Consider the following 25655-nt stretch of genomic DNA (forward strand, 5'->3'; position numbering starts at 1 on the left):
AAAATTCTTTTCTTTAAGAGTATTGAATATTGGCTCCCACTCTCTTCTGGCTTGTAGGGTTTCTGAAGAGAGATCCACTGTTAGTCTGATGGGGTTTCTTTTGTGGGTAACCTGACCTTTCTCTCTGGCTGCCCTAACATTTTTTTCTTCATTGCAACCTTGGTGAATCTGATGATTATGTGTCTTGGGGTTGTTCTTCTTGAGGAGTATCTTTGTAGTGTACTCTGTATTTCCTGAATTTGAATGTTGGCCTGCCTTGCTAGGTTGGGGAAGTTCTCCTGGATAATATCCTGAAGAGTGTTTTCCAACTTGGTTCCATTCTCCCCATCACTTTCAGGTACACCAATCAAACATAGGTAGGGCCTTTACACATAATCCCATATTTCTTGGAGACTTTGTTCATTCCTTTTCATTCTTTTTTTCAGTAATCTTGTCTTCACACTTGATTTCATTAAGTTGATCTTCAGTCTCTGATATCCTTTCTTCCATTTGATCAATTCTGCTATTAATACTTGTGTATGCTTCATGAAGTTCTCATGCTTTGTTTTCAGCTCCATCAGGTCATTTATGTTCTTCTCCAAACTGGTTCTTCTAGTTAGCAATTCCTCTAACCTTTTATCAAGGTTCTTAGCTTCCTTGGTTGGGTTAGAACATGCTGTGTTAGCTCAGAGGCGTTTGTTATTACCCACCTTCTGAATCCTACTTCTGTCAGTTGGTCAAACTCATTTTCCACTCAGTTTTGTTCCCTTGCTGGTGAGGAGTTGTGATCCTTTGAAGGAGATGAAGTGTCCTGGTTTTTGGAATTTTCACCCTTTTTGCACTGTTTTTTCCTCATCTTCATGGATTGATCTACCTTTAGTCTTTGCTGTTGGTGACCTTCGGATGGAGTTTTTGTGCAGTAGTCCTTGCTGTTGAAGTTGGTGCTATTGCTTTCTGTTTGTTAGTTTTCCTTCTAACAGTTAGCCCCCTCTTCTGCAGGTTTGTTGGAGGTTGCTGTGGGTCCACTTCAGACCCTGTTTGCCTGGGTATCACCAGCGGATTCTGGAGATTGCTGCCTATTTCTTCCTCTGGAAGCTTCGTCCCAGAGGGGCACCAGTCAGATGCCAGCTGGAGCTCTCCTGTATGAGGTGTCTGTTGACCCCTGCTGGGAGATGTCTCCCAGTCAGGAAGCACAGTGGTCAGGAAACCACTTGAGGAGGCAGTCTGTCCCTTAGCAGAGCTCAAGCACTGTGCTGAGAGATCCGCTGCTCTCTTCAGAGCTGGCAGGCAGGAACACTTATGTTTGCTGAAGCTGTGCCCACAGCTGCCCCTTCTCCTTGGTGCTCTGTCCCAGGGAGATGGGAGTTTTATCTATAAGCCCCTGACTGGAGCTGCTGCCTTTCTTTCAGAGATGCTCTGGCCAGAGAGGAGGAATCTAGGGAGGCATTCTGTCTACAGCGGCTTTGCCAAGCTGTGGTGGGGTCTGCCCAGTTCGAACTTCCCAGTGGCTTTGTTTACACTGTGAGGGGAAAACTGCTTACTCAAGCCTCAGTAATGGCAGACCCCCCTCCCCTCACCAAGCTCAAACATCCCAGGTCGACTTCAGACTGATGTTCTGGCAGTAGGAACTTCAAGCCAGTGGATCTTAGCTTGCTGGCTTGCTGGGGTCCACGGGGGCGGGATCCACTGAGCAAGACCAGTTGGCTCCCTGGCTTCAGCCCCTCTTCCAAGGGAGGAAACAGTTCTGTCTTGCTGATGTTCCAGGCACCACACCAGCAAGGGTATGAGAAAAACTCCTGCAGCTAGCTTGGTGTCTGCCCAAACAGCCGCCCAGTTTGGAACTTGAAACTTAGGGCCTTTGTGCTATAGGCACTCCTGGTCTGTGCATTGCAAAGACCATGGGGAAAGTATAGTATCTGGGTCCGATAATACCGTCCCTCACAGCACAGTCACTCAAGGTTTCCCTTGGCTAGGGGAGGGAGTTCCCCAGCCCCTTGTGCTTCCTGGGTGGGGCAATGCCCCACCCTGCTTCTGCTCATCCTCCATGGGCTGCAACCACTGTCTAACTAGTCCCAGTGAGATGAACCAGGTACCTCAATTGGAAATGCAGAAATCACTTGCTTTCTGGATTGGTCTTGCTGGGAGTTTCAGACTGGAGCTGTTTCTATTCGGCCATCTTGCTTGGGAATCTCCCCTGTTAACCATTTTTGTAGCCCATGAATTTTAGATGTTTACTTAAGTAAGAAACTTAAGGTTAAAATATGGGTATTTTGCCAATAGCTCAGGATTTAGCTGTTTTCATTAAACCAACATTAAATGTTGATTAAATGTTGTACTTATCAAAAATTACACAAGCAAAGATCACTCTGTTCTCTACTGGGTTTATTGTTTCATAACCCTTATGGCAACTTTTGACACCTTATAGTATTCTGCAGGGGTAGGTATGAATCTGCTTGATCAAAAAATGGAACCAAAAATGCTAACAATTCTTAAGACACTTCTAATATTACTTTACCAATAATTTTGAAGCCAGACTATTTATTAAAGATTTTACTTAAGTCCCATGAACCAGAAAAGCATTTGAATGTATTATTTAATTTGTGAGTACTCTAACTTTAAGATAATTCATCGCCTTGTGGGCAAAACACATAACAAAATACCTGTACATACACATAAACACACACATGCACACTCATATTAACAAAGATCCCATAACTTTGACTTTAGAACTCTAGCGCTGAAATATTAATACTAACTCACTAGTTTGCAAAAACAAACAAACATAAAACATTTGGATCTCAATAGTGCTTTTTGTTGTTTTTTTGTTTTGTTTTGTTTCTGGTTTGTTTTCTTTTTTTTCTCAGTAGAAAAGTAACAGCAGATTTAAAGCAGACATAAAAGAAAACAGAGAAACTGGAAACTCTAAAGTTGCAGGTCAACATTTGGGCTCTGAATTTTTTCTTGAAGCAATTTGTCCATCAGTTTAAAACATGAACAAAATACCATTATATGTCCGTTTTATACAAACACTTGCAAGTCGAGGTGCCACAAAACCAATGGGGTACCTGAAAGGTATGTTTGTTTCCCATTTCTTCACTTTTTCTTCTTTCTTTCTTTCTTTCTCTTTCTTTCTTTCTTTCTTTCTTTCTTTCTTTCTTTCTTTCTTTCTTTCTTTCTTTCTTTCTCTTTCTTTCTTTCTTCCTTCCTTTCTTTCTTTTTTCTTTCTTTCTTTTTCTCTTTCTTCCTCCCTCTCTCCCTTTCTTTCTTTATTTCTTTCTTTTTCTTTCTTTCTTTTCTTTCTTTCTTCTCTTTCTTCGTCCCTCTTTCTTTCTTTCTCTTATTCTTTCTTCTTTCTTCTCTTTCTTCCTCTTTCTTTCTCTTTCCTTCCTTCCTTCTTTTTTCTTTCTTTCTTGCTTCCTCCCTTCCTTTCTTCTTCTTTCTTTCTTTCTTTCTTTCTTTCTTTCTTTCTTTCTTTCTTTCTATCTCTCTCTCTTTCTTTCTTTCTTCTTTCTTTTTTGGAGGAATTGAGCTATGGCCTAGGGTTTATTGTAGAGGTACAAGTGTGCTGATTTTGGGTGGGACTTCATAATGTGTCACCACTGAATGTTTCAGCTGTCTTGTGTGTCTCAGTTTCTCTCTCAGGACATCTAGCATCTCACAGAGGGCTCAAAACAGTAAGTGATCAGCTCTTAAATTTGTTTCCTGAACAAGCCTTTTAAAACAAATTTTGTTGGGGGTTCCCTGTGAGAAAAAGGAATGGAGAAGATTCTTTAGAATGCACCTCTGAACTAGAATTAGGATCCTAAACAACTACTTCCTAGGAGCAAAGGAAGAAAAAAAATAGCTCAGAATAAATGAAGGACTGTCAACCAATGGGAGGGCCAGGGCTCAGGAGAACTTACCAGTTCCACCAGAGGAGAAGCTCAAAGTCGGCGGGGGGTGCTTTCAGTGGGTCCCTGCTGGTGCCTTAGTTACAAATTTGGAGTCCTGAGTCTTCCCTAAGACCCCACATATTTGGTACCAAATTATTGTCAACAAAAAGAGTCAAACTCTGTGAAATACTTGAAGAAATTTATTCTGAGCCAAATATGAGTGACCAATGGCCCATGACACAGCTGTCAGGAAATCCTGAGAACATGTGCTTATGATGGTTGGGGTACAGCTTGGTTTATATATTTTAGGAAGACACAAGACTTAAATAAATCCATGTAAGAGGGACATTGCTTTAGTTTGACAAGGCAGAACAACTGGAAGTGGGGGCTTCCAAGTCATAGGCAGATTAAAAAATCCTTTGATTGGCAATTGATTGAAAGATTTACTATCAATAGAAAGGGATGTCTGGGTTACAATAAGGGTTTGTGGAGACTATGGTTTTATTATGCGGGTGAAGCTTCCAGGTGGCAAACTTCAGAGAAAATAGATTGTAAATATTTCTTATGAGACTTAAGGAGTCTGTTCTATTAGTAATTCCAAAAAGGAGGGGAGTATACTGAGTCATGTTCAACCTCCCTTTCCATCATGGTTTGAACTAGTACTTTAGGTTAGCTTTGAAATGCCCTTGCCAAGAGGAGGGATCCATTCACATGGTTGGGGGACTTAGAATTTTATTTCTGGATTAGACCTCCCAAAGGCCCCACTCTCTAATATAATCACATTGGGAGTTAAGATTTTTGCATATGAATTTTTTGTGGACAAAAACATTCAGTTCATAATATTGAGACAATGGCTCTTGAGAATAATTGACTACTCCAGTTATACAATCTGATCTCATTTATAGAATAAATCACCATTTGGACTAGTTGATCTTTTAATCTGTGAGTATCAGTCATAAAGTAATTTGTAACAGTGAAATCAAGAAAGGATTAAAACTCAAGAACTTCTCCCTCTCACACACACGCAATGTTCTGCTTAATAACTGCAATCCTGAAAACTACTATTTCTAATCTGAAAACATTATTGGAGAGGAAAATATTGTTATCAATAAAGTAGTAATATAAATATCTTTGGGAAATTCCCTGAAATAAACCATAAGCTGTGTTTCTCTGCAAATCTTTCTTTTCTCAGAATGATTTTTCCCTCAACTGAAATCTAAACTTGTGTTAGTGAATACCATAAAGTTAAAGAATACACAGTTCAAACTCTGAATGCATGCTCATCTCCAAACTATAAAAATCTTATAAATATCAAATACCCCTTATGATGATATAGCAGAATGTGTTATGTGCTGCATTTGCCAGGACAAAGGATCCGGCCATCTGCAGTTTATCACTTCCTTCTTCTTCCAGCTGCCTCTCACCTCCCCTTTTCCTCAGAGTCTGTAATGTCTACCTCCTTTACTGGTGCCACAGTCAAATGTAGCAAATATCTTTCTTTATTGAACCTTTCAAATGGCTGAGAAAGAGATGATTTCAAACCCAGCCATGGAAGCCTTTCCTGATTAAGAAGTTTACTGTCAATTTTCAAGTACATTTTTCAAAAAAAGAAATATGTTGGTGCTGAATCATATACAACCTGTCCCATAAAGAACTTACTTCTCTGGGTGGGTATCTATTTTTTTCTAATTTGTTGAAAATCACAAAGATCAGTGAAGGTAGACAAGAAAGAAAATGAACGAGCAACATATGTCAGGCCCATGAAAACGGAAGCTGAGCCTAAGAGAAAGCTCCAGGGACCTCTACTGTTCCAGCAGAGATGCAGGTTAGGTGAATTAGCAGTCACCCCAGAGAAGGCCTGCAAAGTGACAGCCCAGAGTCTAGTGGGCCACATACAACACACTTACACTATACTCTTTTAGATCAACAGTACAGGGTGACAAAAAATAGGTTGGACATGAAGTTAGGAGACCTCCAACAAGCTGTGAGATTTGGGGCCAATTGTCTAAATTCCATAGGCCTCAGCTTTCTCTTTTAAAAGCAGAGGTTAACAAGAAAAGTGGCTTTGAAACATTTTTTAAAAATAGCTATTTTTTCCCCAAATGACAGATAGATGATAGATAGATAGATAGATAGATAGATAGATAGATAAATAGATAGATAGATAGATAGACAGACAGACAGACAGATGGATAGAGATAGATGATAGATAGATGATAGATAGATAGCTAGAGATAGATAGATGATAGATAGATAGAGATGATAGATAGATGATAGACAGAGATAGATAGATGATAGATGATAGATAGAGATGATAGATGATAGATAGATGATAGATAGATAGATAGATACATAGATAATATATAGAGTTTTCCTATTGAAAACAGACAGAAGTGAAGCTACTTAAGGGTACTGGACAGGTGTAACCTGATTCCTGGACTTTCCTCTTCTTGCCCCTTAATCACAGTGGCTACTGAACCACTTCCATGGAGATTTTTGAGAACACTGGAACGCAGTTTAGAAGTCCTTGCTGGGAAGCCACCTCAGGTCACATCATTTTAGATTTATTTTTCTAACGTGACGAAAGTATTCGTTAGATAGGGAAAGAAAATAAGAAATTTCTGATAAAAGCAAGCTTGGGCAAAGGTCAGAAAGGGCCAATAAGTCACTTTTTAAACTGTGTTACTCTCTACAAGCTACAGCTAGTGCATTTTCCCATGACCTAGAAGTCTAAGGAGTTGGTGTTATGAAATATGGTTGGGTAAACTGAAAGAACTCAACTCTAGGGTGCTGGCATTAACTGTGGTGTTTTGCAAGTCTTCTCGCATTCCTATATTTTCATTTTTTCTTTATTTGCACAGTCAGATAGTATCTACCTCATATAGTTGTTCTGAAAATTTGATGAAGTGATTTATGAAAGTTTAGGGTAGAAGCTGACAAACAGTAAGTACTCAGGGAATTATTGTTTTTATTGGCGATGTTAATAAAGATATGCTGTGCTATCACTGCAAATGTCAGCACAGCTTTTACTTCTGCATGGCATTGAGGAGGCCACAAAAACTGACTGAACTCAAAGTCTGGCTACACTGTGGCCCCAAAATAAGGGATGACTATTATTAAAGTAACAACGAAAACCATAAGTCAAATAAGGAGTTACATTATCAATATGCAATTCTGCTAATGTTTCTTCTAAAAAATATTTTTATTAAAATAATAGGTTTAGGTAGCAATTTGAATTATCATTTTCATATTTTACTGAGTATTAAATGTCTTTTGAAATACAAAGGAATGGATTTTTAGAATTGCTACTCCGAAAATTTCACATTCAGAGAAATGTTTTCCTTAAAATAATTCTGCATACAAAAGGCTAATTCAATTCTCTTGAGTTTTCAGGTTAATAAACCTATAAGCATTTAATACACCACTTTAAACACTATATTATATGAAATAGGCTCACAAGATATGGATGTACAAATTTAGGGTGCTTAAATATTAATTCACAATAAATTTTGTATCAATTATGGATCTTGACAACCAAGTTAGCAACATCACTGTATTCTTTCTGTCTAGGCAAGATGGAAAATTAGATAAGAAGTTGAATTCTAATAAAATAATTGTTTTGAATGCATGAAGGTTAGCTATAGAACTCAAACATGTGGCTATCTACTTGGGGAAACTGAATTGTTCAAATTTACCCAGCCTTGGGTTGATAGAACCCTGAGTAGAACCCACATCTGTTTGACTCCAACAATTATACTCAGTATTAATGACTATGATACCATACTGGATGTTGTAAAAGATAACAGAGAAGTATGTTGCCCTCAGAGAGCTTGTAATCCCACTGGGAAGCCACCTCTAACATTTATTGTACTATTAGAAAATAATACAAGGCAACATGTAATCGATGCCCAAGGCCCAGGTGTTACTTATAGTAAGAAAAAGTACAATAAAATCCAGAAGAGTCCAGGAAATTCTTCAAAAAGAAGTTAATCAGAATATAAAAGGTGAGAAATCTAGCTAGAGGTCTATCAAAATTTCTTACCTTTGCTCATGTTTGAGTTCACAGTTGCTCGTGAGAAGTTAGAATATAATTGGTTTGAGAAAGCAAGTTTTTTTCATAGTGTAAATACATTTTCACGAGATTCACCTATATATAGTAGACATTAATAAAAGTGCTGTACTAGGACATCATCTTCCCAAAAGTACATATCATCAATTATCTTTAATAATAAATGAGTAGCAATTCGCTTGAATTGTCTTGTATTGTTTCTCAATCATAAAACCAGCTGAGAAACAAAAGGTATGTGTAATCTTTCATTGCAGATTAAAATTGCCCTAACACAAAGGTTCCCAACGGAGAAGATTATCACCCTGCAGGGGACATTTGGCAATGTCTGAAGACATGTTTGATAGTCTCCTTTGGGATAAAATGAAGTGCCACTGGCAAATAATAGGTTGAAATCCAGAGATGTTGATATCCTCCAATGCACAAGACAGCTCCTCTCTATAAGAATTATCCAATATGAAGGGTTCATCATGCTAAAGTGAGAAAACTAGTCCAAGTTTAAATAAATATCCTATATAAGGTTCCCAGTGCCTAGCCCACAGACACATAAAAAGCCCTCTAGTTTGAGATTCCTCTATTTCCCCCTACCACCCTAACCTACACCCTACACTCTAATTCTTACTTTGAATCAAGATTTGTATTCTAAAAAAAATTTGTATTCCAAGAATTATCAGTTGAACTTGACAGAAAAAATTAAAAGTGTGTGTGTAGCAAAATTTCATTTTGATCCTTAACCCATTCTAGTTTTTTTTTAATGTTTGCATAGAACATATTTTTTTCTTGCTATTCACTTTCTCCTGTTCCTTTCCTCCCCTCCCCTTCCCTCCCCTCCCCTCCCCTTCCCTTCCCTCCCCTCCCCTCCCCTTCCTTCCCCTCCCTTCTCCTTCCCTTCCCTTCCCTTCCCTTCCCTTTCCTGGTGTAACGTTTCTTTTTCTTTTTTCTTTTTAAAGTAAAGATGAGGTTTAACTATGTTGCCCAGGCTGGTCTCAAACTCCTGGGCTCAAGCAATCCTCTCACTTTAGCCTCTCAAAGTGCTGTGATTACAGACACAAGCCACGGCACCTGGCCATATTCGTTTTCAACAGGAAAGTAAATATAAAAAATTAGATTGATCAAAGATGCACATTTTATGCAAATCAAAAAAAGAAGAGGGATAATGTTTAGTGATTAAAACAATTTTGTAAGAGAAAGAAGCATGTTCAAGTTATGAATGCCAAAATGCGAGAATCTAAAGAAAAAATGCTTTAATGTTTATATTGTTGTTCAGTTTTTCAACACCTTTTCATATATATGGTTTTTATTGTATCCTTGCTGAGATGGACACAGCAAAGTTATGAGTACTATTGAAAGATAGCAAAAGTTGGAAACCAAGAGATCTAAGCAGCATTTCTACAGCCACAGTTGTTTCTTTTATTCCATATCAATTGATGTCTAAGAGTTATTTAGTGATAAGACTTCAGAATCCAGCAATATGCAATAAGAAAAATTGCAAAGAGAAATAAAACACAAAGTGGCTAAGAAGTATTTTGTGTTCATATAAATGAAAAGGGAAATTTATTCATAAGATGAAAAAATGGTAATATTTCCTTCAGGAAGTAATAAAAAGAGATCTATAGAGGTATTATAGACAAGGAGTTTGAAAACAAAGGAATACAGTGATTCCAAGACTACTTTCTATAAGGATCTGAAGCAGAATATAGAAATCAAATCTCCCATTTTGTTAATTATTCATTTTGCTGAACAGAAGCTTTTTAGTCTGATGGAATCCCATTTACATATTTTTGCTTTTGGTGCCTGTACTTTGGGATTATAACCAAAAAGTCATTGCCCAGAGCAATGTCATGAAGCTTTTAAGACTCCAAATCATAACTGCAGTTTTACAACTTCTAGGTATATATGTTTTATTTCATTGAACAGGATCCTTTTCACAAGAAATGAGACTTACTGCTATTTCAGGGTCAGTATTTGGTAACCTGTCTTTAGTTAATGTGCCAAATATAAGGCACATTAAAAAAAAATCTAAGCTCCACAAGTGGAAATTAAAATTGGAAACCCCAAAAAGATAAGCTTCAAACCAACCCCAAATGATAATGCATCATAATCCTTTAGGAATCATACTGTAAGAAGTTTCTTATTTTTCCATGAAATACATACTCAGTATATCCTTATTTGCTTAATACTTTGAAATGAGTAGGAAAACACCCTTTTCAAACAAGTAATAGACTAATTATTGTGGGCATATCTGTTCTTTCCCAACATGAATGCACATCTTCTCTCTCTTATTCCTAAAGCCAAAGTTTACTTAATATTGTAATTGATTTGGAAGTGGTTTTCAGAAATTTCTCAGTCACTGTGAATAATTCACAGCAGACCATCAAAGATTCTGCTTTACTTAATCTCTTTCATGTGAAAAAAAATAATGATTTGACTCTCCTAACAGTAAATGTTTATTGTAGGATTCTCACATAAAGTTTAGAAAAAAATAGTCCCAAACGTCCTTCATAGCTTTGACTAGCATAGAAAATTCATAGAAGTTTGTTTTCCCAAAAAAACCTGGAGATAACTGTAGAAAATTCTTTTTCATCTAATGCAATTTTACAACCTGTTATTTCAAAAGTATGTGAAACACACGTTTTAGATAGAATACTTATTGCCACTAAATATGTTCCAGAACATGTTTGTTTCATGATATTATTGAATTATTTTTTATCTAAAGTGGTGTTCTTGCTCTCTCTCTTTCAAGGTCTAATAGCAGCTGAGGAGCTTCTGATCACTAGTCCACCTCGATTGTCTCTGTTGTGTAAATAATTTTGATTTCAAATTTGAAAATTTATTTTAAACTTTTATTCTTAAGTTAAATAATTTTGAACTTATTTTCCCTAATATGACTCGTCCTGAATGTATGAGTTAGGGCAAAGTCCAGGGACAATGGTCCAACTTCATGCTTGTTTATCATTTCTTCCAGTTCTCTAATTGTTTCCCCATATTTTTGAGTTATTGGGCTCTCTTTATACATTTGATCATATAAGCTCATAGAGAGTATCACTTCAGGTAAACACTTTTAGTGATTAACAGTAACCTGTCAGACTTAGGAGATGACAAGTGGCCAGACCATGTGTTGTTACATATTCACAAATGTTAAATCCCCTGGGGGATCTAATTCATCCTCAAAAATCAGGTTCAGTACTGTGCATAATCTCCTGATTTAGGTATATATTTAGTATATATATACTCTCTTCTCCAACCTCTTTCACTATCCCTCAACCTCTTTCTCCTTTCAATCTTGGCAGCACACTTCAATCTCTCCCTTCTCTTAATTTCAGTTCCTTTCCTTTTCTGGTAGAGGCAAAGGAGATGCTTTTTATCCATGGACCCAAAACTCCGGTGCTGGTCACGGACTTGAGAAGACAGTCTTCCCTTGGTGTTTAATCACGCAGGGATGCCTGCCTGATTATTCACCCACGTTTCAGAGGTGTCTGACCACACAGGGATGCCTGCCTTGGTCCTTCACCCTTAGCGACAAGTACTGCTTTTCTTGGGGGGGGCGGGCAAGAACCCCCGACCTCTTCTCTCCCTGTCTCTACCCCTTCTCTGCTTTTCTGGAGGGCGAAAACCCCATGACCCCTTATCTCCGCGCCCTGACCCCTTATCTCCACATCCCCACCCCTTTCCCGCTTTTCTGGAGGGCAAGCACTCCCCAACCCTTTCTCTCTGTGTCTCTACTCTCTCTTTTCTCTGGACTTGCCTCCTTCACTATGGGCAACCTTCCACCCTCCATTCCTCCTTCTTCTCCCTTAGCCTGTGTTCTCAAGAACTTAAAACCTCTTCAACTCACACCCGACCTAAAACCTAAAAGCCTTAATTTCTTCTACAATGCCGCTTGACCCCAATACAAACTCCATAGTAGTTCCAAATAGCCAGAAAATGGCACTTTCAATTTTTCCATCCTATAAGATCTAAATAATTCTTGTCGTAAAATGAGCAAATGGTCTGAGGCGCCTGACGTCCAGGCATTCTTTTACATATCGGTCCCTCCCTCGTCTCTGTTCCCAATGCAACTCAGCCCAAATCTTCCTTCTTTCCCTCCCGCCTGTCCCCTCTGTCCCAACTCCAAGCATCGCTGAGTCTTTCTAATCTTCCTTTTCTACAGACCCATCTGACCTCTCTCCTCCTCACCAGGCCGAGCTAGGTCCCAATTCTTCCTCAGCCTCCGCTCCCCCACCCTATAATCCTTTTATCACCTCCTCTCCTCACACCAGGTCTGGCTTATAGTTTCGTTCTGTGACTAGCCCTCCCCGACCTGCTTAGCAATTTCCTCTTAAAAAGGTGACTGGAGCTAAAAACATAGTCAAGGTTAATGCTCCTTTTTCTTTATCGGACCTCTCCCAAATCAGTTAGCCTTTAGGCTCTTTTTCATCAAATATGAAAAACCTAGCCCAGTTCATGGCTCATTTGGCAGCAACACTGAGACGCTTTACAGCCCTCGACCCTAAAAGGTCAAAAGGCCATCTTATTCTCAATATACATTGTATTACCCAATCTTCTCCTGACATTAAATAAAACCCCCCAAATTAAATTCCAGCCCTCAAACCCCACAACAGGACTTCATTAACCTCACCTTCAAGGTGTACAATAATAAAGTAGAGGTAGCCAAGTAACAACATATTTCTGAGTTGCAATTCCTTGCCTCCACTGTGAGAGAAACCCCAGTCACATCTCCAGCACACAAGAACTCCAAATGCTTGAACTGCAGCTGCCAGGGGTTCCTCCAGAACCTCCTCCCCCAGGAGTTTGCTACGAGTGCCGGAAATCTGGCCACTGGGTCAAGGAATGTCCGCAGCCCAGGATTCCTCCTAAGCCATGTCCCATCTGTGCAGGACCCCACTGAAAATCAGACTGTTCAACTTACCTGGCAGTCACTTCCAGAGCCCCTGGAACTCTGACCCAAGGCTCTGACTGACTCCTTCCCAGATCTTGGCTTAGGAGGTGAAGACTGACACTGCCGAGCACCTCAGAAGCCTACAGGACCATCACAGACACTCTAGGTAACTCTCACAGTGGAAGCTAAGTCCGTCCCCTTCTTAATCAATATGGAGGCTACCCACTCCACATTACCTTCTTTTCAAGGACCTGTTTCCCTTGCCTCCATAACTGTTGTGGGCATTGACGACCAGGCTTCTAGACCTCTTAAAACTCCCCAACTCTGGTGCCAACTTAGACAATACTCTTTTAAGCACTCCTTTTTATTTATCCCCACCTGCCCAGTTCCCTTATTAGGCTGAGACATATTAAATTATCTGCTTCCCTGACTGTTCCTGGACTACAGCCACAACTTATTGCCACCCTTTTCCCCAGTTCAAAGCCTCCTTCGCATCCTCCTCTTGTATTCCCCCAACCTTAACCCACAGGCATAGGACACCTCTACTCTCTCCGTGGCAACTGATCATGCACCCCTACCATCTCATTAAAACCTAATCACCCTTACCCCACTCAATGCCAATATCCCATCCTGCAGCATGCTTTAAAAGGATTAAAGCCTGTTATCACTCACCTGTTAGAGCATGGCCTTTTAAAGCCTATAAACTCTCCTTACAATTCCTCCATTTTTCCTGTCCTAGACCCAGACAAGTCTTACAGATTAGTTCAGAATCTGTGCCTTATCAACTAAACTGTTTTGCCTATCCACCCCATGGTGCCAAGCCCATATACTCTCCTATCCTCAATACCTCCTTCCACAACCCATTATTCTGTTCTGGATCTCAAACGTGCTTTCTTTACTATTCCTTTGCACCTTTCATCCCACCCAGCCTCTCTTTGCTTTCACTTGGACTGACTCTGACACTCATCAGGTTCAGCAAATTACCTGGGCTGTGCTGCTGCAAAGCTTCACACACAGCCCCCATTACTTCAGTCAAGCCCAAATTTCCTCATCTGTTACCTATCTTGGCATAATTCTCATAAAAACACATGTGCTCTCCCTGCTGATTGTTTCCAGCTAATCTCCCAAACTCCAATCCCTTCTACAAAACAACTCCTTTCCTTCCTAGGCATGGTTAGTGGGGTCAGAATTCTTACACAAGAGCTGGGACCGCGTCCTGTAGCCTTTCTGTCCAAACAACTTGACCTTAACTGTTTTGGCCTAGCCCTCATGCCTGTGTGCAGTGGCTGCCACTGCTTTAATACTTTCAGAGGCCCTAAAAATCACAAACTATGCTCAACTCACTTCCTACCGTTCTCACGACTTCCAAAATCTATTTTCCTCCTCCCACCATCACTCAAGACAGCACTTATGCTGATAAGGTAGCTAAAAAAGCAGCCATCAAAAGCCATCAGATCCCATCGCTCAGGACATGCTTATGCTGATAAGGTAGCTAAAAAAGGCAGCTAGCGTTCCAACTTCTATCCCTCACAGCAGTCTTCCTCCTTCACATCGGTCACTCCCACCTACTCCCCTGCTGAAACTTCCACCTATCAATCTCTTCCCACACAAGGCAAATGGTTCTTAGACCAAAGAAAATATCTCCTTCTAGCCTCACAGGCCCATTCTATTCTGTCATCATTTCATAACCTCTTCCACCTAGGTTACAAGCTGCTAGCCTGTCTCTTAGAACCTCTCATTTTCTTTCCATCCTAGAAATCTATCCTCAAGGAAATCACTTCTCAGTGTTCCATCTGCTATTCTACTAACCCTCAAAGATTGTTCAGGTCCCCTCCCTTCCCTACACATCAAGCTCGGGGATTTGCCCCTACCCAGGACTGGCAAATTGACTTTACTCACATGCCTCATGTCAGAAAACTAAAATACCTCTTGGTTTAGGTAGACACTTTCATCAGGTAGGTAGAGGCCTTTCCTGCGGGGTCTTAGAAGGCCACTGTGGTCATTTCTTCCCTTCGGTAAGACATAATTCCTTGGTTTGGCCTTTCCACCTCTATACAGTCCAATAATGGACCGGTCTTTATTAGTCAAATTGCCCAAGCAGTTTTTCAGGCTCTTGGTATTCAGTGAAACCTTTATATCCTTTACCATCCTCAATCTTCAGGAAAAGTAGAATAGACTAATGGTCTTTTAAAAACACACCTCACCAAGCTCAGTCACCAACTTAAAAAGGATTAGACAATACTTTTACCACTTTCCCTTTCTGAATTCTCAGAATTCAGGCCTGTCCTCCGAATGCTACAGGTTACAGCCCATTTGAGCTCCTATGTGGACACTCCTTTTTATTAGGTCCCAGTCTCATTCCAGACACCAGACCAACCTGGACTACACCCCAAAAACTTGTCATCCCTACTATCTTCTCTCTAGTCCCACTCCTATTCACCATTCTTAATGACTCATAAATGCCCTGCTTGTGTTTATACTGCCAGTTTACAATGTTTCTCCAAGCCATCACAGCTGATATCTCCTGGTGCTATCCCAAATCTCCTGGTGCTATCCCAAACTGCTCATATCCCAAACATTACATGTCCTGGGTCCTCCCAATTCTTAGTCCTTTAATACCTGTTTTTCTCCTTCTCTTATTCAGACCTTATGTCTTCCGTTTAGTTTTTCAATTCATACAAAACTGCATCCAGGCCATCACCCAATCATTCCATATGACAAATGCTCCTTTTAACAACCCCACGATATCGCCTCTTACCACAAAATCTTCCTTCAGCTTAATCTTTCCCACTCTAGGTTCCCACACAGCCCCAATCCTGCTTGAAGCATCCTGATATACATCGCCCATTATCTCTCCATACCACTCTCCAAAAATTTTTGCTGCCCCAACATTCAAAACTATTTTGTTTTACTTTTCTTATTAATATAAGAAGACAGGAATATCAGGCCTCTGAGCCAAAGCTAAGCCATCATATCCCCTGTTACCTGCACGTACACATCCAGATGGCCGGTTCCTGTCTTAACTGATGACATTTTACCACAAAAGAAGTGAAAATGGCCTGTTCCTGCCTTAACTGATATTATCTTGTGAAATTCCTTTTTCAGGCTCAAAAGCTCCCCCACTGAGCACCTTGTGACCCCCACCCCTACCCACCAGAGAAAAACCCCCTTTGACTGTAATTTTCCTTTACCTACCCAAATCCTATAAAACGGCCGCACCCCTATCTCCCTTCGCTGACTCTCTTTTCGGACTCAGCCTGCCTGCACCCAGGTGATTAAAAAGTTTTACTGTTCACACAAAGCCTGTTTGGTGGTCTCTTCACATAGATGCGCATGACATGGACCATGGTCATGTTGTTGAGAAAACAGAATGATCATGACTGCCAATTCTCATAGATTTTAATTTTCCTTATTTTCCTTTCTCTTGGGACTTGAAGATAACATTTAGATAAATAAAATTCATAAATGCATCTGGAAAGTTTATTAATATTGGAAATGAGAGGGTGCTAACCAAATTTCTGGGCTAAGTCAAACAAATATGGACTGAAGTAGAAATCCTCAACAACTCACAGAGTGTAACCATGTCTTACCCCAACACCCTCCTACTTTTCAATTTTTTCTAATGAACCCTTCTTATGGATTCCTGGGATGGGATGTTTTTATAAATTATGAGATATTAGCCACTCCCTTCCCAAAGTAACAACCTTTGCAAACATATAAAGTTCCCGGTATTTGAAAAAAAAAAAGAATCATCACATTAACAGTTCACAGAACAAAGATTAACTCAGGGAGGAAGAAAATGAAGACAAGTGATAGAAAAGGGAGAGAAATTCCACAGGCAAAGTTAGATTGTCTGAGTTTCACTTGTGTTCATCACAGCTACTCTGTCAATAAGAGATATCTCCACTTATATTAATTAGTGGTGTGACGAACTGGCTCCTAACTGCTTGCAAGAGACCTACAGGTATATATCTCTTCCCAACTTCTAGTTCACTGATTTCACATTTGTATTGTGAAGTAAGTCATGGTAGAAGCATTTACACCACAGGAATCAGAAAATGCTTCAAATCAGACCATTTTACTTTTGTAGAGTCTGATTACAAGCTCACTGCTGATTACAATTTACATTAGAGAAGAGAAAATGCAAGAGAAGTCCTATCCAACATACACACAGTGCTCTCCCTGGAAGAACATCTGATTAACATCATTTTTTTGTTTTCATTTCCAGAGATGTCTTAGTATTCCTTATACTGTAGTGATTCCTTGATTGGCAGTATCACTGTCACCTGAGAACTTGTGAGTCAGAATCTCTGGGTTGTGAGGCAACATTACAGCCTTTCAGGGGTCCTGATGCATGCTAAAGTTTGAGACTTGTACATTGGCATCTAGGTGATTCTTTCTATCTAGTTGTGTGTGTGTGTGTGTGTGTGTGTGTGTGTGTGTGTGTGTGATGGTTTGAATATGGTTGGTTCATGCCCACAAAAACTCCAACTGAGGCTTGGTCCCTAAGGTGGTTGTGTAGGGAGGTAGTACCTTTAAGAGGTGAGTAGGTTCTTAAGATGGATTAGTCTCTTGAAAGACTGGATTAGGTCTCCCAGGAATTGATTAGTTATCTCAGCAATGGATTGAGTGTCCCAAAATTGCAAGTTGATATAAAGCAAGGTTGCCTCTCATATTTAGTCTTTTTGTGTGTGTGTATGCACTCACTTCCCCTTCCACTTCTCTGCCATGTTGCGTTGCAGCACAAAGCCTTCACCGAAAGCTAAAAAGATGCCAGTGCCATGCTCTTGGACTTTCCAACCTCCAGAATGATGAGCCAAATAAACCTCTTTACTTTATAAATTACTCAGTCTCAGCTAAGACAGTGTGTTTTGAGGGGGCAGCAGATGGTAAGGTGCATTATTTAGGGTTTTATTTTAAGATAGGGGATATATTAAAGCCTATTTGTGGTTAATTCTTAAGATTAAAAAGATCCAAGCTAATAGGAAAAAACCAACAGTAGGGGCAAGATAGAAGATACAGCATAGGGCAAGAGAAATTCAACCAAATTCTTTGGCAATAGGATTTGGGACCCAAAATACAGGTAATGAAACTAATCTTGAACAAAAACAAAGGCACATTTTCCACCTTCTACCAAAATAGTAAGTCTCATTGTTTAGACACTTGCTCCATCCCTACCCCTTCCCACCTTTTTCATAATAGGATGCCTACAATATATTTTTTAAGTAAAATTGCTCTTTTTTAAAGAAAAAAAGCAGATGTGATATGTATTGAGATCTAGGAGCACTGGCTGTCAAACCCTCAGATCTCACAATAAGTTATTTGCATGGAATTTAAATTAAAGCTTTCTGTCACTGACATTACTAGACAAAGTAATATAATATGTCATTTATTTGTTATTTTAAGTGGAAAAATGTTTAAAATGGGCAAATATAAACCCTGAATAAGGGCTATCATGTGCTGAATATACATTATTTCATTTCTTCATAATATTTGTACAAGGCAGTTCCCATTAGCTATTTTATCTGGATTGACTAAAATTCAGAGATATTTAAGTTAATTTCTGAAGGTATCTCAGTTATTCAATTGCCTATGATTGTCTCATAAATATTTCTTAGTGTAATAGCTTCCAAAGGTTACATATTCTGCTTACTTATTTTTATTGACATTACTGGCATAACTAGCAATCTGAAGGAAATAAAGTACATTTTATAGTAAGTTGATAGAATAGAGTCAATAACACAATAATTTTCAGTGAAAATAATTATAGAAAGCTGATTCTTCCCATGACATCAGAAAGAGTAACTATAAATCATACTGATAAAGATGGTTTCACATTCGCATTGTGCAGGAGCAAAGTAATAGACATGAATATCTTAGAAGAATTTTCATAACCATTTAGTTTGAGAATGAGCAGCTAACAATACAAAATCATCAGGGATTTTTAGTAGGCTTTATTCTAAACCTAACCTATTAATAGGGTACAGATCAGACCTGTCAATGACTCCTCAACTAAACCCTTCCCAGAAATCTCAGGCTTAATTGCTTAGCTTTGTTTTTATTTTCTGTCCATTAGTTTTTCTTAAAATTATAGGAGAGAACTTTTAATCATCACAAGGCAAGACCACTACATCAGTCACCTCAATGTGACCTCTATCGTGATAACCACATAGCATTGTCCTTACTTTTCCCATGTTGGCATGTGACTTACACTAGAGAGATGTTAGATCGACTAGACCATATACATTCTCTTGATTCCAGCTCCACCAGCCTTCCAGGAAGCAATTTTTTTCTGTCTTTTTTGAAAACCTGATTTTTTTACCCTCCAATCAAACTTGGTTTTAAAGTAATATTATCCTAGTTTAGAGAACGTTACCTTGGCACCATGAATACTCTCTGTTCAACAGAGTAGAACCAAGTAGAACCTTTCCACCGCAAATGAATTACTTTTTATCTTGGTAGGTTTCAACTGCATGAAGGTAGAAAGCTTTTTCATCTGCCTGTGATTTACCTCTTACCATACGAATTAAACATGAACTGCTATTCTTGAGCTCATTGAACCTTACAGAGAAATTCAAATTATTACAGGACATTCACTCAGTATTTCCCTGTTACTGGGCTGCAACTTCAAGTAGTTTTCCCTTAATTACAGCTTCCCCTTCGATGAATCACTTTTAAGAAATAAAAAGAACCACATACTCAATATCGCAACAATACATTCTACCTATTTTTCTTTCCCACTTTGAAATCACTTGATTTTGCCATTGGCTTGAAAAAGGAAGTGCTGTATTTTCTTTATGTTGCAATAGAAAAATTACATATGTCTGTCTGTATATGTGTATATATATGTATGTATCTGTGTTGTGTATGTACTTATACATATATATTTCCCACCTTATGAAAACTGGTAATTAAACAACATCCATCAAGTTTTATATATATAAACATATGTTATATACACTATATGTGTAAATATATATAGTGTATACATATACAGAATTTATATACATATTACATATACAAAATCTATATACATATATGTATACACACACATATATATAAACTGAAAACATATTATGTGTATTTCTGTGAGTGTGTTTATGTGTGTGTCTAGCCATATTATCAATAGAAATTCATAAGATCTAGAGCCACAAATATCATGTGGCTTTGACTAATCAATTGTCCGTAGGTGAGAAACAGAATAGTTTTTGTTTAGTATTACAATCTGTTGCCATACTTTCCCTAGATAACATTGTGCGGTTAGTATTTTCTAAGCACTTCAAGTGTATTTTGCAAAAAGAATGCTATTTATTCATATATGAAAACATAAAAAACAAATGGGATAAATTCTAAATATAAACATAGAGAAATGAAATCAACTTTAGTAGGTCATAAAGTTAACATGTTTCTAGTTTGTATAAATAGTGGTTATGTGTCATATAACTTGGCTTTTAAAAATTTTGTCCAATGTATTATTTCTTAGAAAATTGTAGTGGAATTCGATTGTCATTGGAGGCCTGAACTTGCCTAACCAAGTTTATAATGTTCAGCAGTACTTTGTTTTCAGAAAGAATAATTATAACTAGTGATTCTGTGTTTCAAAGTACATATGTATAGGGGGGTGATCTGCTAGAAATGTTAGTCTAACATATTAAATATCTTGATGAGTAGAACTAAAACTTTTGGTTTTTAAATATGTAAGCAGTCTCCTGCATCCCAAAGGGTAAGATTTTAATAGGTTCTATAGAGAGTCTTGTTCCTTTATCCGGAGAACTTCTTGGATTTGGGTCTTCAGCTACACAAGCATAAAACATAAAATCTTTCCTTGTAGATTTTATGAGGTACAAAATCACTATCAAATACAAAATCTTCAGTACACAAAGCACTCACTTGCTAATGTAAACTGTAGCAGATAGTTGAACCAACATTTTGCTTTTAAGGCATTCTAGCTTTCTAATGATAAAGGATTTTTATTTATTTATGCATTATTTGGGTAGAAGAAAGGTCATGAGAGTTTGAGAGATAGGGTCAAATAGGTTCCTGGGCTTTGTAAAATTCAGAATGCCTGTTCTTGTGGAATTATGAGTGTTCTTTTTTGAGTAGTTGTTTCAATGAAATAAGGTGAGATGAAAGGAATAGTAGAAGACACACAGATATTATCTTCCCATTCTTGGGAGGAAAGCTGTGAAACCTATGCAAAAAAGGAAATAGCTAGACAGGTGGTAGTATGGCACCATGTACACGAGGCTCATACACAGTCTCAAACACAAAGACTACGAATTTCGGAAATGCACACAATACTGAACACTGTGCTCTAACAAAAATTCAATGGGGCACATGGTGAGATCTGAAAGGCACAGTTTCTCTGAGGGGAGTGAGCATTCTTACTGTCAGATAAGGGAAAATCAGAGTAAAAAATTTAAAGCGGTCTAAGATGGCTACAGTTTGGACATATGAGAAATACAAACTAGGGCTATGAACTAAAGCTGAACTCTAACCTGCAAGGCTGGAATCTGTGAAATATTTCACTGACCTGTACTGATTACAACTTTTGTCTATCAGATAAATCATAAAGGTAAGGTATAATCAATCATCCCTTTCCAGACCCTAAGACATAGATATGCTCATTAACATTTTACCCTATATATGTTATCTACATATTTGTTTTATTTCATATACATGACTGAGCACGAATCAGAATGGCAAGAATGCCATCCTTACTTCACTACATGCTTCTCCCATTTTCTCTGAAACAGAACATGTAAGCACCGTGTCTTGCATAGCACACTCCAGCACATATTCTTAGTTTACTCAGTGTCTTTTCCCTGGGCTTTTAGTCTTTGCACTTGGCTCTGAATAAAACTAATTTTGAATTTCAGTTATAATGCCTGCTGTTTAACCTTTCAGTTGCCACTACTTTTAATTATTCTGGAGAGCGGGGGAAACCTGCTATAGAAAATAAGATACCAGAAGGGGCTCATATACTTGGGTAAGAAAAAAATATTTTATTCCTTCTAGACTTAGGTTTTGAAGTTTAACCACGTTCAGAATATACCTAGCATATCCCAATATACATTTAGTGAGTACTTATATGTCACTATGAAAATCTCTTAAATTTTTTTCTGTATAACAAATTCTTATTACATAAGCAAATACTGCCTTACTATCCTGCACTCTGAAACATCCACTGGGAAACTGGCCAAGCAAATTGGCTGAGAAAGTACTATGCAAAAAAACAGCTTTATATTAAGACAAATAACTTAGTAACCACTGAATAAACATGTATGCATGTATGAAAATGTAAATGTATGCATTAGGCATTATCTAGCAGAATTTTTTTGATAAAGATGTTTAATGTCTAAGATTATGAAGCCTTATTCTTTCTTCCAAGGCATTAAGTTTATATAATAAATACCTATCCCCAGCAATATTCAGAATTTGAATGGCATGTGCTTACATGTTTCAGAGGCAAAAGATTAAAAAATGATGTAACATACCCAACATTTACTTGAAATTCCTTAAACAAAGGCTATTCTACTTATACACCCTGAATTTGTCAGGTGCAGAAAGAATTAAAGAATTCCACAGTGGACACTTCATTTGGAGTGAAGAGTTTGAGTATTAGGTCCGCTTTTACTTGACTTAATACTAAATAACAGAATTTATTATATACAACAAATTTAAGAAAATATCCACAATAACATTAATTTAGTCATTTAAAGTATCAGTTTGGATATTCGAGATTACGTTGTAGTAATTAATTCCCATTAGGAGGGTTCTCAGCATCACCTAAACTGTTTTTATAATTTCAGACAGGTTTGGGTCAGATTCCAATAAGCTTAAACTCTTGGGCTTTTTACACACAGCAGTAATGGCCTGCATGGCCTGGTGTGATGCTCACACTATGTCTTCTTCTCTTATCCACACAAACATACTCGGTATTCTGTTTATTGGTCTCCCTTTTCTACAACAGTTTCTCAGCTGCTATAAAGCGATTCTGAAACAAACTGTTTCTGATCCCAAATACTCTGAAAGGTTTTTGTTACTGTTGTTTTTTTTTGTTTTGTTTTGTTTGGTTGTCTATTTATCAGTAAATTAAAGGAATTAAGCAATCTTCTAAGTATTCTGAAACTATAAAAAATGTCAAACAGGACTTGTACAGATTTGTTTTTCATATTTACATTACATCAATTCTTCAAAGAAAGACCTGCAAATTAAACCAAAATTAATACATTTAAATTCTACTCACAATGAGTTCATATTTTTCAAATCATTGTACCGTTTCTTTAGACAGTAGGTGTCTGTTATTCAATAAACCAGGTGTCCACAAACTATGACTTCCAGGTCAGCCACTTGATTTTGTACATAAAATTTTAGTAGAACACAGATATGCTCATTGATTTTAATACTGTCCACGGCTGCTGTCACACTATAATAGCAGAGATAATAGTTGTTACAGAGATAATAGTTGTTACAGAGACTGAATGGCCCATAAGACTGATTTGCTTTCTGAACCTTTAAGAAAAAGTTTACCAAGCCCTGCAGTAGACAAAATTGAAATGCTCTTAGCCAAACATGCAAAGAAACTTTTGAAGTAATGCCAATGCTAGCTATTCCTCAGAACCCTTCGCATGCTGAAGATTCTGCACTCAAGTGGACAGTGATTTTCCAGTTTATGGCAAGAGCAAGTATAGCTACTCACTTCTCCTTCCATACCCTGCTCTGTAGAACTGGGGCTGGAAAACTGAAGCTGCATTCCACAGACTCCTTTTTGCTTGACTTCCTAAGTCCAGGTAATGTGAGGCACTGGCAGGAGAACAGAAGATGAGAGAAGAGCTTTCAGTTTCTGCCTGACAACAACGGAAGTTGCTAGAAGTTACCATCACAGCAACGGGGCAGGACAGCTGCAGACTTCTGTAGTGCAGCGGCAGGGGCAGCCCCGTGGGCTCCAGCCTGGGTCTGTTGGTTGTTTCTTCATCTTAGAGTTTCACCCCTTCTTCCTTTTGCTCCTCCAGTCTTTATCTTTTCCTCTCATTTATTTCTAGACCTTCCAAAACATTGTGACAAAGTTCCTATGGTAAACCCTTCCTTTTTGAAATGCCTAGCTGCTTTTCTATGCCCTCAACCCTGCACTTGTGGATAGAGTGCCCCATGGCACTCAATGTTGTCTCCTTTCTTCCTCTCTTTAAATGACCGCAGTTTATCCACCCCTCCCCCACAACCCACATACTCTACTTATCTATTTTAGGCCTCTTGAATCCTTATTGCTGTTTCCACATTCTGATCGTAAATTTGGATAAATTCACTGCTACTCAGGCTTCAAGCTGATATAATGAATAGAGGGAAAATAGGCACCCAAAGTCAACAAGAAGCACAGGTGATGATGCCCCTGTGATTTGTGGGACTGTAAAAATACATTGTCTTCTGTTTTCCCTTTTTGCCCAAATCCAAATTTAGAAGAGAACATTCTGGGAATATATACATAAGAACTGCAACATGAAGGAACAAACAATAACCATGATAAAGCAAGCAGGCAAACAAAAAACAGCCCTGTGACTATAACCACAAAGCTGGGCAGCATATAATTCTAATTCAATAGTAGCTGGAAAAGGTTCCTCTCTACTCTATAGTCATGGCCCCCATGCTCAACATGGTGCTTCTATATTTCAGTTTTTAAGCCATCACAAAATATTAAGGGGCCCGTATTCTTTGACTCCCTAGGTTTCCGGCATTACTTGGATTTTCTGAGCACATTTTCGTTCCTTAATGACACATGCAATGTCAATAGATTTTGGAAAAGAATTTCTCATGTTCCCCACTTACCTAAAAAATTATTCTATGTATCTTTTCTCCAAGAAAGATTTAAGGATGAAGAAATTACTATGATACATTAAGAAAGGCAAAAGGAAATATAATATATACTACATTATGTACTTAGGCTAAAAAAAGTTTCATTCCTTTGTGATATTTTCTTCCTTCTGTGTAAGCAATTTGTCACATTTTCTAAAACTATGTGTTTAACATTTTCTTGGCTACTCTTTAAACCTATTTACTTCTGGGGTATGAAAAACACAGTTCTCTTAGTTTGAGTACAATGTGCACATACATTAGGGAAAGAACAGTCTCTTCAATAAATAATACTGGGAAAACTGAACATCAACAAGCAGAAAAATGAAGCCAGACCGCCTCATCATATGCAAAATCAACTCAAAATAAATTAAAGACTTAATGCAAGACCCAAAACTATGGAACTGCCAAAATAAGAAACCATAAGGGAAATATTTTGGGACATTGGTCTGAAAAAGGATTTTTTTGGATGGGACCTCAAAAGCATAGGCAACAAAAACAAAAGTAAACAAATGAGATGACGTAAAACTACAAAGCTTCTACTCAGCACAGGAAAAACAGAGTGAAGAGACAATCCACAATATGAAAGGAAATATTTTCAAACTATGCCTCTGACAAGGGGGTTATATCCAGAATATATACGGAACTCAACTCAATAGCAAAAAACAAAAAACAAATAATTGCACTGCAAATGGGCAAAAGACTTGAATAGAGATTTCTCAAAAGAAAACATATAAATGACCAACAAACATATGAAAAAAATATTCAACATTACTAATCATCAGGGAAATGCAAGTCAAAAATCACAGAGATGTCACCTCACTGTAGTTAGAATGACTATTATCAAAGAGAAAAAAAATGGCAAATGCTGGCAAGGATGTGAAGAAACAGGAACTCATACACATTAGTGGGAATGTAAATTAGTACCGCCATTATGGAAAACAGTATGGAGGTTCCTCAGAAAATTAAAAATAGAACTGCCATATGTTCCAACAATCCCACTAATGAGATC

The 25655-nt window shown here is 38.2% G+C and overlaps 1 long non-coding RNA gene across 1 annotated transcript; it reads right to left on the reverse strand.

The window, feature by feature from the left end:
• Positions 1–2344: 2344 nt before the first annotated feature.
• On the reverse strand, positions 2345–23944 carry LOC144341312 (uncharacterized). The gene is made up of 2 exons (XR_013418169.1): positions 23499–23944; positions 2345–3720 (listed from the first exon to the last, which is right to left on the reverse strand). It is a non-coding gene; the product is annotated as an uncharacterized LOC144341312 (long non-coding RNA).
• Between the last annotated feature and the right edge of the window lie 1711 nt (positions 23945–25655).

This window comes from Macaca mulatta, chromosome 6 (assembly GCF_049350105.2).
Source record: "Macaca mulatta isolate MMU2019108-1 chromosome 6, T2T-MMU8v2.0, whole genome shotgun sequence".
NCBI classification, from domain to species: Eukaryota; Metazoa; Chordata; class Mammalia; order Primates; family Cercopithecidae; genus Macaca; species Macaca mulatta.